The sequence below is a fragment of the Leptonychotes weddellii genome, chromosome 8, assembly GCF_054177405.1.
Source record: "Leptonychotes weddellii isolate Sample4059 chromosome 8, ASM5417740v2, whole genome shotgun sequence".
Lineage (NCBI taxonomy): Eukaryota > Metazoa > Chordata > Mammalia > Carnivora > Phocidae > Leptonychotes > Leptonychotes weddellii.
The window spans coordinates 84,812,400-84,827,468 of NC_138376.1; the positions used below are offsets into that span (position 1 = coordinate 84,812,400).

Consider the following 15,069-nt stretch of genomic DNA (forward strand, 5'->3'; position numbering starts at 1 on the left):
GTCTAGCTCGGCTCCTGCCTCCCGTCCAAAGCCTTGCCTGACAACTTAAGTCCTCACTGAGATCTTCCTCCGGGACCACCCGAAGCCCTATTATGTGTGCAGCTGCTACGGCATTTGGATATGTCATCATACACCACCATTGATTCACTGACTTTTTCCAAGTCAAGGGCCACGTGCTCTCTCCAGCTCGCTGACCGTGCCCAGCATAGTGGTGAACACACGTGAACAGTTGGTGGTAGAAGCGAGTTGAACTGACACAGCCTTTTTCATCATTTCTTCTGTTATCCTACTGAAAGCTGGAGTTTTGTTTCTCCCTTCACTATGGGTCCCTCAGTGACTCAGAAGCATCCAGAGTGAGGTGCAAGTTGGATCACTCCTGGAATAAGCTCATCACTTGTGTATTTTGGAGTGGACATCACTTTTCTCTATCAACCATGGAAAATGGGAGACAAATTACATCCCTTATGATTGCAGTCATTAGGGAATTAGCAATGAGGATAAAGAGGAAAAAATAAGTAATGGAACAGAGAAAGAAAATAAATATAGAAAAGGATGAGAGGAGAAGAGATGGGAGAGAGGCAAACAAAGAAAGACAACCCACCAATCCTACTCTGATGTAAATAGATTTTCCTTTTTAATGACACAGCATAAAGACTCCTTGCATGTGCGTTTAATAGATGATGGCTTGCACATCTTAATAATGTCAGCTTTGTAGGGAACTGTATGCGGAAAGAAGTGCCTTTTCTGGGTGAATTAGGAATAAGCTGGAGAGGCAGTGACTTTGGGGGAAAGTAAAAGCAACAGCCTAGCAACACTGGCGCATTGTGTGCGGCAGTAAGAAATGACAGCTCAGAATGAGGCAGGCTCCTCTCTCATGTGATCAGCTTGCTATGCCCTCAATGAGTCCATGAGATTTCGTGTTTTATAGGTTGAGCTTCCCACTGGCAGCAGCTGAAGCAGTTCATTATGCACATCGGTCACGTGATCCACTTCATCAACCAAATGGAACTGGGAGAATAGGTCACCCTAACAAGATCCTTCAGTGCGCCCTTAAAAACTACTTACAGATGTGCTCTTCCTCTGAAGGGATACAATGAGTTTCCTTATACTGTGCCACGTGATACAGGAAATGCATTATCCCCCTCCACATTCAGACATACCAGGAGGAAGCACGTGAAAAGAAAGCAGCTCACAAAAGCACACACAGCTTTTGCAAAAGTCCTGAGAGGGGCTCATACACCAATTTATGACAACGGCAGATAAAATCCCCGTCCTCTGAAGCTCAGTTCATTACCAATGCTAATGTCCACACAGGGAAAGGAAACCACATCAGTATTCAGCATCGACACAAACACTGCTAATGCTTTTTATTTATGGTTGTCACTGAGTCCCCTCAGCAGTATGCCAGATCTCCATTTGTGTTGTAACTTTAGCTACTTTATGGGCTTTCATGACTAGCTATGTTATGTACCCATAGGCGATTTGTGCTTTCAAACCGTGGCTGGTGAGATAAGCAGCCACACTTCAGATCTCGAGTCAGGGCAATTTCGTTCACATGCAGAGCAGGTGGAATGAATGTTTTTGTCAGTTAGTCCAGTATTAGATTGACTTGTCATTGTTAAATCTTCCGATATCAGTTGGTGTGATCAATTTATCATTCATTCAGTCAGACGACTATAAATACTCATTGAATACATACCACGTGCCAGGCACTGTTCCAGGTACTGGAGATATAACAGTGAACAGAGTCCTACTGTCATAAAAAGGTACATTCTAGAGGGGGAGAGGGGGAGGCAGTAAACTAATAAATATGTAATGTCAGAGAGTGTGTCAGGATAGGCTAGTTATTTTGTGGCAATAAACAACCCATCGCAGTGGCTTAAAAGGACAAAGTTTATTTCTCACTTACACTGCATGTTCATTGCATGTCAGCTGGGGGCTCTGTGCACCTTTACTCTGGAACCCAGGCTGCCTGGAGAACCATCACCTGGAGTATGGCTAGTCTCCATGGGAGAGGGAGTAGATAAAGTGGTGAATTGCACACTGGATCCTCAGGCTTATGCCTGAAAGTGACACGTGGCACTTCTACTCACATGTCACTGGACAAAGCAAGTCACATGGCTGCATCCAGCTTCAAAAGGTTAGCAAGTGCAACCATACCACGTGTTTGGGAAAATCAGACACGCTTTGTGGGCAGAACTGTCCCAGATGATAACAAGTGCTATGAAGAAAAAATGCAAGGTAGAGGAGATGGTGTATGGGTAGGTGGTTTCTGCTTGATGTGGAGGGTCAGGAAAGGTCTGTTTGATAAGGTGACGTTTGAGGTGAGATCCTAAGAGAGAGGGCCATTTGGATGGGGGTAGAGACTACTTTCTGCGGAGGATACAGCAAGGGCAAAGTGCGCCTGGCATGTGTGAGGAATTGCAAACTGAGGTGGCCAGTGTGGAGTGAGCAAGGGGAGAGCTGTAGGAAATTAGGTCAGAGAGTCATAGAATCGTAGGACACTAGGTAGCACCTATGACATGGGTGATAGCCGTTGCAATTTTTTGTGTAAAGACATGGTCTGAGCTAGGTTTTAAAAGGGTCCTTGTGGCTGCTGTGTGGGCCCAGCAGGGAGCAGTTAAGAGGCTTTTTAAATAATCCAAGTGAGGTAAGAGGTGGATGGGTCATGGTCAGATTCTGGGTATAGTTTGAAGGTAGAGCCAACAGAATTTGGCAGTGTATTGCTTAAAAGGGAAAGAGAAGATTCCAGGATGACTTCAAAGGTTTGTTTCTTCTAGTAATCCTTGGATATACATGAGGATTACCTCGTGTGGTTTTTTAGAATCTTCACATTTGGCAATATCACTATAGTGTATAACCTCCTCCATAAATGTGTTGAGAGCTGGACCGCCAAGTGGAGATATGGATGCTGGGCAGTCAGCTTGAGTTATGCACCAGCCAAGGGACTTACCTCCCCACATTGGCCTGATATGTGCTGTCCCTTAAGGTTTATGATCCAAGTTCATTTGTAAAACCGGAGAAATGAACTTCATAATTACAAGCAAAAAATAAGCTTATGACCTAGTCATCCCCACCTTATCCCACCCCTCCATTCCTCCGTGAACCTTAGATATCACTACCAAGAAACCCACCTATTATAACACGAGGTCTGTCCTCAATGGACACTAATATAGTGATATGTCACCTCCATTCCTCCGAGAAATTGTTTGAATAGAAATCTTAATAAAACAACATTGTGATTTCTTCTGAATAGTGTGTCCCCTCTTTCTGCTCACCCTGTCTTCTTGTAACATAGCTCTCCACATCACTACCACCCAGTAAATGGCATGAGAACTCCCTACCACACCTGGGCCTTCTCATAGATCTTCTCCAGAGGAAGAGAGCATAGGTTGAATGCAAAGTTTGCAAACTACCATAAGGGAATGAATAAGTAAAGGTCAATGCTATTTTTGAAAACTATATTTTTGGAGTATTTGTACTCAAAAGCATTTATGCATTCAGCCAATCTTCTTGAACTTCTATATGTGCCACTGCTTCTAAGGTTCTAGGCACTGAAGACATAGCCATGAATAGAATATATAAGGAATTCTTATTGTTGAAAACTGGGAAAGTGTAGAAAAGTATTTTTAAAAGATAGAATTTCCACTAAAACATAATGCTATTCCACTAAAACATGCTATTAATATTCTGGTGCCCAGTCTTTCTCTAAGCATACCTACCCTTCCTTTCTGCTTTTCTGAATAAAATTTACAACTTTAGACTTATATAATACATTAAAAATTTTTTTTCTTATAAAAATAAATCATAGCAGATGTACAGTATTTGTTGAATGAATGAATTATTTATGGAAACAATAAGTTACACAGAAGCAAAAAATTAAAAATGAAAGTCACCGATAATACTACTACTAAAAGATAATATCACCATTAATAGTTTGGGTTATTCAATATGGTTTTGAATAATCAGCACATTTTTACAACATTGCTCCATGACAAATGATTTACTTTTTATTTTTAAAGATTTTATGTATTTATTTGAGAGAGAGAGAATGAGAGAGAGAGAGCATATGAGAGGGGGGAGGGTCAGAGGGAGAAGCCTCCCTGCTGAGCAGGGAGCCCGATGCAGGACTCGATCCCGGGACTCCAGGATCATGACCTGAGCCGGAGGCAGTCGCTTAACCAACTGAGCCACCCAGGCACCCTCCACGACAAATGATTTACTTTTTAAATGAAAACTTTCTCTTTTTTTTTTTCTAATTACAAAAGTAACATGCCGTTGTAGATATTTTGGAAAATACTGAAAATGAGAAAAGGAAAAACTAAGTCATTTAGAGTCCCACTGCCCAGTGGCAGTTCTGTTTTGAACATTTTCCAATTGTCAGGAAGCAAGAATTCCTGTCGCCTTCCATGGTCCTTATAGCTGGACTAAGAATCAAATTGACATAAGGCAGATTAACAGGAGGAAATCAAATTTAATAGCATACATACAGGGAATCCACACAGACATGGAAATTCCAAAGAGACAAAATGAGGTCTGTATGTCATTCTGAACTAAGAAGGGGGTAGGGCCTAGGACTTCAGAGGAAAGGAATGTACTTCACAGGGTGATAAGAAGAGCAGATGATTGGTAATTAGATATTTGCCCTGCCATACAGATGGGTCACCCAGATAAAATTTATCTCTGCTAATAACCCTTACTCTGGGAAGAACCCCCAGTTTAGATTCTTCTATGTAGTTAAGGAAGGGACAAAGATTTCTCTTGAGACTGTAGGGTCTTGATTGCCTTCAGCTCAGAATAATCTCCATGCCAAAGCGGCCCATCTTGGTGTGGCATGCCCTCAGTCCCTACACATTCTTTTAGGAAATTTTTTCCAATCTTTTCTCTGAGCAGTACAGTAGGTTAGTTAAGAACCTGGGCAAGTTACTTAACCACTCTGAGCCTCAGATTCTTCATCTATAAAACAAAACTAGTAACACCCAGTTTGTATGATTGGTGTGAAATATAAATGAGATAAAACATACAAACTACTTCGCCCAGTATCTGACACATAATAAATGCTCAATATAAGAACTCTTACTATTTTGCAAGATATTTCTACATAGCTAGTCATACTTCATATGTACATTTTTATCCTTTTTTTTTTAACTTAACATCGTACCATTAAATTTTAAATTTTGAGACAACTTCAAATTTTCAGAAAAGTTGTGAGTAAGGTACAAAGACCTTTCTTCCCCAAACTGTTTGAAAGGATGTTGCCAATCTAATTCCCCCATCATGCCTGAATATCATAGTGCACATTTCCTCAAACAGAAACATTCCCTTTTAGAACTCCAGTCCAAACAGCAAAACTGGGAAATTAACATTGACACATTGAGTTCTAATGTTCAGATGCCAATAAAGTTTCTCCATGGCTCGATAATGTACTTTATAGCAAATGGATTCTAGTTCAGAACCACATGATGCAATTATTTCTCATATCTCCTTAGTCTCCTTCAGTCTAGAATATATCCTCCTTCTTTCCTTGACTTCTATACCCTTGACACTTTTAAAGAATATAGACCAGTTATTTTGTAGAATGTCCCTACATTTGTGTTTGATGTTTTCTCATGATTAAGTTCTATGTCTCTGTAAAAACCACAGAAGTGATGCTATGTTCTTGTTGTTGTATATTATGAGCTAGCATAGCTGCTTTGGCTGTAACAACCCTTGCTGGACCACCTTCCTATGCAGATACCCCTCTCATCCCTCCTGGGCTCTGAAATCCTATACTGAGTTACCTCTCTGCAGGGATGCCCTCTTCACCCTGCCTGGACTCAAACACCCACATATGAGATTATCCCTTTGTAAGAATAATCCCCTTGCCCCATGTGGGCTCTGAAGCCCCATGCTGGGCTGCCCCCCAATTCCCAATCCTCAACCCACCCTGGATCCAGCAACCTGCCCTGAGCCATGCACTCAGCCAGCTTTGGTTCTGACACTGAGCCAAGCCAACCCTCTGCAGGAATGCCCCTCTTGTCTTGCTTGGGCCCAACACCCTGCACCAGGCCTCCCTCTCATCCAGATGCCCTCCTCACCCCAATTTTCTGGTGTTCTAATTCTTTAAAGATTTGTATTATCTCTCTCTATATCAGTTTTTCCTCAAACTATAGATATCTCTGTATATATTATTGACGGTCCATCAAATACTATTTTCATTTCAACAACAGTCTAAAAATACTTATACAATAAAATATAAGCTTGTTTGGTTCAACTGGGATGTTTATTTTATAGCCACATACTCTTTAGTATTGGTGCTTTGTGTTTAAAATTGGGTTGGCACCACGTGATCATTAATGTGGCAATATTCAACTTTTAATGTTTTGGTAATCTTTATATTGGCATTCCTGGCATCAAAGTAACAACAACCATCTTGCTTTCTGTTTGATGAAAATCATAGTGAACTATCTTACCAATTAGAAAGCTAAAGTTGCTCTTTTTAAGTGATAAGATGCAATTTAGTCTCTTAATGTATTTAATAAATTAATTTTGATTTTCCATCCTAAAAATAGCCATGCTACTTTAATTGTCACAGGCTAATGAGAAAAGAGCTGGGCCGACTTAACACAGAGATGACGCGTTCATGGAAAGTGAAGGCAAAGGAATCATGGCACCAGCATAAATGAAGTTTTACAGTAATTCAAAGAGAGAAAAATGGAGAGAAAATTGAGTCATTACAGGTCGCATGGTAGCATAGGCTGAATTCAAAAGAAGCTAGGCAAAGCAGTCACTTAAATCAGATCATAAGCAGATGTGTTGGTTTGATTCTGTGTTTGTTTGACATCCCGGCTTGCAAATAGTCTCTGTGAAGAACTTTTCTAAAAAATTGATTTATCAATATAATAAATATTATATTTTGGAGTGAACCATTTTTAAATCATTGGACCAATTAAAATAATCAACTGATAGATTCAAACGAGTAACCTGATGGGAGGAAAAATTATAATAATGATAATGATTGAGAGTCAAAGACTGTCTGTCACTTTCAACATCAAATATTTAGGTCAACAATTGAAAGATAAAATGCAAAAAAGCATCTTCATTTGCTTTTATAATGACAGGTATAAATTAAACCCAACATTGGCTATTTAGTCTCAGCAATATATTACCACTTTTACACTAAATTATTGTTTTTTATTTGAATTTATCTGGTGATGTCATTTTTATTTAATTAGTAAATTTGGTTTGTTCTTATAGTTTATTTTTTTTATTTTTTTTAAAAGATTTTATTTATTCATTTGAGACACAGAGATAGAGAGAGAGAGAGAGAGCATGAGCAGTGGGAGAGGCAGAGGGAGAGGAAGAAGCAGACTCCCCGCTGAGTCAGGAGCCCGATGTGGGACTTGATCCCAGGACCCTGGGATCATGACCTGAGCCGAAGGCAGACGCTTAACCATCTGAGCCACCCAGGCGCCCCTTATAGATTATTTTTTAAAGATTTTATTTATTTGACAGAGAGCACGCGCACGAGAGAGAGAGAGAGAGAGAGAGAGAGAGAGAGCAAGTGCGAGAGCGCACAAGCAGGAGGAGCAGCAGAGAGAGAGAGGGAGGCAGACTCTCAACTGAGCAGGAAGCCCGATGCAGGGCTGGATTGCAGGATCCTGGGATCATGACCTGAGCTGAAGGCAGATGCTTAATTGACTGAGCCACCCAGGTGCCCCCTTACAGTTTTTTTAAATTGCAAAAACCACATACCGTAAAATTCACCATCTTAACCAATTTTAAGTGTACAGTTTGGTAGTGTTAAGTATACTCACATTGTTGTGCAGGAGATCTCTAGAACTTTTTCATTTTCTGTTCCTATAGCTTTTAGTGAGCTAGGAGTATGAAGCATTTATACCTAATCATATATTGGTACATATTTAAGGAATGATATAATGAAAATTACTTAAGCCAACATGGGGGAAGTTTCAAGAGAACTTTTTCCTTTGGGGGGGAAAAAATGTTTGAGAAACAGTAATCAATATGGCAACTATGTTTCAATTAAAATGTTTGCTTACCCCCCCCCCCCAGTTTCCTTCGTGGCTAGATAGCTTGCAGTGAGCTGTTTTGGAGGTGGACAGTGATACCTCACTTCTTGAAAAAGCAGAGCCAGAGAGAGCATAACAGTTTTCCCGGACTGAATTCAAAATTTCCTTTTTAATAATAGGTATAATATGAACACAATACTGCCTTGTTTCAGATTACTTTTCAAAATAGTTTCAAATCATTATCCTATTTTTGAGGCCCCATTGTGAATCTCTAAAGTTAGTTTCCTTTAAAGTCAAACATCATTGCCAAGTTTGAGATGTTAAACCTTTAATCATCCTAGCCAGTGCTGCTGAGTCTTGCTCCTTAGCGACCTGACAGAGGGGAGGAGGAAGGCTGTGTCCAGGGGCTGTGATTGTTCTTGGAGTCTGCTGTGGTCCAGGCCTTAGTAAGAAAACAAACGAATGCTGACGATCTCCTCTGGAAAACAAGATGGAAGTGTTTTTAGCTTAAAAGCTCATATGTTGACCCTCCTAAGGCTTCATTTTTTGTTGTTGTTAGGATTTGCTATTTTACTTTTCGGAAATAAGAAAGTATTCAAAGTCCCCATAAATAATCATTGGTTATGAGGGAGAAAGCAAGAAGGAAAGGGAAAGAAAGGAACATTTACTGAGAACTTACTACCTACCAGGCACTATTCTAGAAGATTTATATCATCCATCTTACCTTATCCTGACAGTCTTTCCAGGAGTCGGTTCTGTCCTCCTCATTTTAGAGCTGAAACTCTGAGAGAAGGTAACTTGCCTAAGGGCACACAACTTGTAAGTAAGTGAACTGGGACCCACACTCAGGTTTGTTTGATTACAAAGCTACTCCGCCTGCACAAGCGAGAAACTTGTTAAGACACTTGTTAAACTTGCTAAGACAGACTCAGCGTCGTTAGTGCTCTCTGCCACATATCTTGCTTGGGGAAACTGGACAATGTCAATATTCATTCATGGAGAGAGTTTCCTTGCTCATTCCAGCAAATTATCATTTTCTGCTTTCCCACTTAGTTATTTGTAGATTTGGCTGACAGGCTCAACTTCCAACATTCCCCACTCCCTACTTTGCAGAGTCCAGAAACCCATTTGCTCTCTCCCAGCGGATCCCAGCACCCGCCAGGTCTCTGCCTTCCCAGATCATTGGAGGGTGCAGTGTGAAATGCACATCCTTACCTTCCCTCTCACTGTAGGACTGTCTGGCCCTCTTGCCGGATGGATTAGGTGGTCTCTCTTTCTTTCTTTGACAGAGAGAGAGAGAGAATGAGAGCAGAAGCAAGGGGAGCGGCAGGCAGAGGGAGAGGGAGCTGAGCAGGGAGCCCAATGTGGGACTCAGGGTCCTGGGATCCAGCCCCGCATCGGGCTCCCTGCTGGGCGGGAAGCCTGCTTCTCCCTCTACCGGCCCCCCATTCATGCTCTCTCTCGCTCTCTCTCTCTCAAATAAATAAATAAAATTTTTAAAAAATAATAAAAAATAAACCAATAAATGACAATGCAGTCTGCAGGGCATACATCAGCTTTCTCTAAAGAGAGCCTAGAGGGGTGCCTGAGGGGCTCAGTCGGTTAAGCATCTGCCTTCTAACCCTAACCTGAGCTGAAGGCAGACGCTTAACTGACTGAGCCCCCCAGGTGCCCTCATTTATTAGTTTAATACGTACGCTCTGCAGTGCTTTTCCATACTTTCCCATTTCTTACATTGTGTCTCCTAATCTTGGATCTCACCCATGTGGTGGTTTATAGGGATGTTGAATATTATAATCTAAAACGCGTGTGTGGGGAGGAGGAATGAGTAAGTCTTCTGTTAGGAAAAATGTCCAGTCAACTGCTTGTTGGAGGATCTGACCTTGAAACTGCATAAATGTGGGCTCAGGCCTGGGTCATCATGAGGGTCAGGGAAAAGGGAGCATCTGGCCCCCTGGCTTAGCATTTACTGGGTACTGCCTTGATTTGGTCTTGTCACGTGTCATGTCCTATCCTAGCTTTTAAATAATTTTATCTATGTCCTAGATTTTGTATTTATTTATTTTTAAAGATCTATTCATTTATTTGAGAGAGAGAGCGCCTGCATGTGCAAGCAGCGGGAGGCACTGAGCACGGAGCCTGATGCAGGCCTCAATCCCACAACCCAAGAGTTGGATGCTCAACCGACTGAGCCACCCAGGCTCCTAGATTTTAAATAATTTGAAGGCAAGAGTCATGTATCACTCACCTCTGTGCCAAACATAGGACCTTGCACACAGTAGGCATTTAATAACTAATTGTAGATAGGTTGCTGATCTCTAGCTGCTGCTTAGCTCCCACTGTGTGACCTTTCTGGGATTAGCTTTTGAATACCTGTCTCATTAGAAACAGCGTGATGGAACCAGAACCTTCATGCTCACACTGGGACTTCTGCTTCCTCTGCCTTTTCAACGAAGAACTGTATGCTGGTATCCAAAGACCTTAGTTTAGAATCTTGAATTTTAAAACCCTGGGTGTGGAACGCCCCCCTTCAGTCACCGCCCAGCCTGGTTTAGCGCCTGAACTTGGGGATACTCCTTTGCCTTGGAGGGTTAGTGCAGGAGACTTTTTCCACCGCTGACACCAGAGCTTATTTTTTCAGACATTCATTTTTTATTTATTAGGGTCAAAGATAAGGGTATATGGGAAGGGGCCACCAGGGCATCATCTGGGGGGGGCTGGGGCTTGACATGGAGCAGGGGCACTGGTGCTGGGCATCCTGGGGGAGGAAAGCAGGGGTGCGGGCCGGAGCGGGGAGTGCGTTTGGTGTTGCTGAATAGTAAGCGCTGCTGGACGGTTTTGCCCCCAGTTCAGCTGTTTTGCCCCAGCCTAGTTTAGAGTTGTCTTGTGTTCTTGGAGTCTGTTGTGAAAGAGCATCCTGTTTTGAAAATCTATGCGAAGCTAGAATGAGAGCCGTTTTCTTTTCTTTTCTTTTTTTAAATTTTATTTTATTATGTTATGTTAATCACCATACATTACATCACTAGTTTTTGATGTAGTGTTCCATGATTCATTGTTTGTGTATAACACCCAGTGCTCCATGCAGAACGTGCCCTCTTTAATACCCATCACCAGGCTAACCCATCCCCCCACCCCCCTCCCCTCTAGAACCCGTTTTCTTTTAGCCACAAAGTGAGAACAATGAAAATAGGACTCTCCTAGTTGATCATGATTTTTGGCGTTGTAACCACAAAAAAGGGAAACTTCTCTTTTTAACTTGGGAGGATTTTATAAAATCTCCATGTTTTGTGCACATTTCGAACATGAGACTCTACCATGGCAGAACCCATCTGAGAGGGATTTAAAGCTCAGGGAAGCGCTTGGCCGCTCTCTGCAAGTTTCTGAGTACCCGAACTTTGTAGATAACAACAGACTGGACGATAGAATCAGTTAATCCCTGAACTCAAGGAACACTTGGCCCGTATCCCAGATAACACAGGACGCTGGAAATCGGTCAGGTCCCAGCCTCACCTAAACACATTTCTCCTCTCCTCGGAAGAATGCCGCTTTTGACCACCGCCAGCCTGAGAGCCTGGCCTCCCCGTTCCACCTCCATGCTCTCAGGGACAAGTGGCCTTCCGTGGAGGGCGTCGCCCGCAGGGGGCAAAGGCCAGGCAGGTACCTGCGGCCCAGCTGCTGCTGAGCGTCCAGACTGGCAGCCAAGCCCTGCGCCAGCTTTTTCTAAAGCAGCCCTTTTGATAACACCAATGCTGTTTCCCTCACTAGAGCCTTGGGCTGATTGAGCCCTGGCCAACTTCTCTGGGTAACAAAGAGGAGGCGAAAGTAATCCAAACACAGGTTTTATTATAAAAACCAGGGAGTGAGAGAAGTATGTTTATTCTGTAAGATAACACACCTGCTCGGTGCCCGGGAGGCTCATTTCCATCAGTTGCCATGGCAAACTCGTTATACTTCAAGGCCATGTGGCTTTGTTTCCTTTTGAGATCCGGTCCTTGTCCTACCTTTTCTAACAACTCCAACACAATGACATGGAAGCCTGCGACAGCATAATTGATTTCTCCTTCCCTCTATCCACGGTTTACATTTGTGTGGCGCAGGACTGAGGCTCCCTTCTCCTTTGAACTCCTAGCTAACCATGAAGGCATGCTTCAGAGAGCCTTCCTCATTAACATTCCAGGTCCCCTTCCCCGTCAGTGATAAGCCCTGCATCAGTGGCCTCCTTGCTTCCACTTTTACAAATGAGTGGCTCGGTTCCATGTTCTGCTGCCGATCCAGGTGCCCAGGCGCTCCGTGCGGGGCGAAGAAGCACGCGGGAGAGGCTAAAAATAGAACAGCAGTTTGGACGCATACTAGAGCAGCTACTTCATCTCAACTTGCTTTGCACACGAAGCCTAATGGGTTCCATCAGGCCTGAGTTCTCTCTCGCGCCCTCTACACCCACCCTTACCCCAGCTGCCGCCTACCATCAGCGCCTTCCTGGTGAAGGGAGCAAAGGGAGGTCAGGCAAGGGACAAGACATGTGTGCCCTTGTGGTTTTAGTTACAAGTGCCGGGGGATCGGGGGGCTGCAATTATTCCTTCCATACGAGCGTTTCTAAAAAAGAGCAGGCAGGCCCGGCACATGGTCACCTTGGCCCAGGTACACTTTGGTCTAAGACTCTCTCCTTGTTTTAGCAGAGGCTCAAATATCACTTCCTAAAGACCCTGGTGAGTGTGACCTGGACCCACACTCATATGCTCCTTGAGAAGTGACACAGGGAGCTCAACTACACTGAGTGTCCCTCTCCCAGGTCCCACCTGTTTGGCTTGAGGCCAAGGACTTGGGAGCAAATGCACAGTCACAGATGGAGGGGCTGAGGTGCATGTGGGTGAGTTGGCAGCACACGAGTGCCCAGGGTCCATGAAAGCTTCCTAGCTCCCACCAAGTATCCTGGGATTCTATCTGAAAGCTTTTTCCAATAGAAAATGGAACAAATCAGTATGGAGTTTGGAACATGCTATCCTGCTGGGCACAGGGCCTCCCCAGATGCCAGCTCTATTGACTGGGCTAGGCTCTTTGGTGTTGTCCATGTGCCTCCTGACAAAAGGGGCTTTTTCTGCAGCCTCCCCCCACCCCCGCCACCCCAACTCAAAGGAGAATGATCAGGACCCATACCTTTCTCATTTCTTCATCTGAAAGGTAATGCAGATTTTCCAAACAGCTATGCATTATTCCAACAAGTGCTACTCTTGTCAGATGAGAAGCACTGAGGGGAAAGATGACTATTACAGGATTTAAAAATAAAAGCATTTTTCATTGTTCTTGCTGTGGAGATTGGCCAGATAAAACTAAAACAAAATTGATCTAACAGCAGATTTTATCTGTAGGCTTCAGGAAGTTGCCAAGATCTTTTAAATTGTGCTTGGTTTTATATAATACTCACGTGAAATAAATAAATATGCCAAAACTACTTCAAGAGAAGTCACACTCCATCTAATCACAGCAATAATTAATTCCCCAAAGACTCTCCCCCAGAACAAGTTGCAACATGATCATTTAATCCTCTAGCCACCAGAGGACAGAGGTGCATCTTCCCTCAGGCCTCCTACGTTCATGAGGCTCAGTTTACCTCTGGGAGATACTGGGTCGTTTGTTGAACATATCTACCGTCGAGAGCCAGAAAGCTTTCTAGGTTTGCCAGATAAATGTCTGCAGACTAGACACCAGGATATCTGGGTTCTAGTCCTAGGGGAACTTAAAGAAGCCACGGTTTTGGGGGGCCCCTCTCTTGGCATGCATAAAAGTACACTGCAGAGGTGTGTGATTTCTAGGGGCCTTTCAGATTGAAAATTCCAAATGGTTCCAGAAATAAGTGATTTAAGAATTAAATTTATTTCGGTGCTTTCTTCCTTTCTGGTTTTTGTTTTTGTTTATTTGGTTGGTGGGCTCAGATAGAGCTATTCATTTTGAAAAGTAACGCAAAGTTCTTCAGGATGAGAGGCAATTCTTCTTTGTGGTATTTTCCCACAGTCTAACCTTCCTTCTCTTTTCACTCGCCATGAGGAGGTGGGGCTCACTGATTCTTCTTGGTTCATTAGGAAGAAACAGAAAGATCCTGTGTTTTGAGAAACTCTTTCTGGATCATTTCCCAGTGATCACAGGACTTTGCAATCCCTTTGGCAAAGGTGATGGTGACAATGGGGTGTTTGGCAAAGTGGTGGAGGAGGTGGTTAATGAAGTGGCTGAGGTTAAGAAAAATGCTCTTGGCAAAACATCATGAAGCAAGGTCTGGAATGCTCAAAGCGGAGGGCTTCCCTCCCTTGCTGAGACGACTGAGAAACAATCTTTAAATGGGTGATTTATTTAATAGGAAAAAAGAAAAGAGTATCAACAACAATCATTTTTCTGAGCACTGAACTGAGAAATAGCTAGTCTAATACTTAGATTGTAGCCATGCACTGAGATGTCTCTGGATGATATAGAGGTTAAGTTAAACTAACTAGGCATATGTACGTTCAGTCCCTGAAGTTAAAAATTACATTTCAAATTTTAAGTTGGTCACTAAATATTAGACAAAATCTAACCTTGCATTCTGCGCACCTCACCCCTAAAATCAGTTTCGGTCTGAATAAAGCCTTGTGGCCAAGAGGTTATTTTTTACTGAGTCAGCCCTACCCCACATCCACCCCCAAAATATCTGCAGATGAATGCATGAGGACAGGGCTGACATCTAAATAAACCAAGTGTTAATCTTTGTGTCAGCGCTCTCACATAGTTGTTAAAATTCCTTTGATGTCCATGGTCAGCAGATTTCATAGAAACTTCAGGGGTCAAACTTTCATCACCTGATCAGGTGTTGTGTGTGTGTACTTTTTGTTTATCTTTTTGGCTACCAGTGCTACCAGCTGTAACAGTTTAATGACTATTTGTGGAACACCGGGGACCTTCCCTTGTCACTCACCTGGGGTGGGAACAGTGGCTGAGAGCTCAGGCCAGGCCTCTGAAGGGAGGAGGGGTAACAGCACATTAATTAAACCCTTGCAAACTAGAAACATTTCAGAGAAATAGTTGCTGACGTCAT

General features: G+C 43.0%; 1 protein-coding gene across 3 annotated transcripts in view; it reads left to right on the forward strand.

The window, feature by feature from the left end:
• Positions 1 to 15,069, forward strand: part of LOC145723078 (uncharacterized) — a 92,373-nt gene that overhangs the window by 58,425 nt on the left and 18,879 nt on the right. Inside the window, exon 2 of one of the 3 annotated variants that reach the window (XR_014147899.1) lies at positions 1 to 15,069. This exon is cut by the window's right edge and continues 18,879 nt beyond it. The exons of the other annotated variants lie outside the window; for them this stretch is intronic. The gene's annotated coding sequence lies outside the window, so the exon portion shown is untranslated. 3 annotated transcript variants of the gene reach the window in all.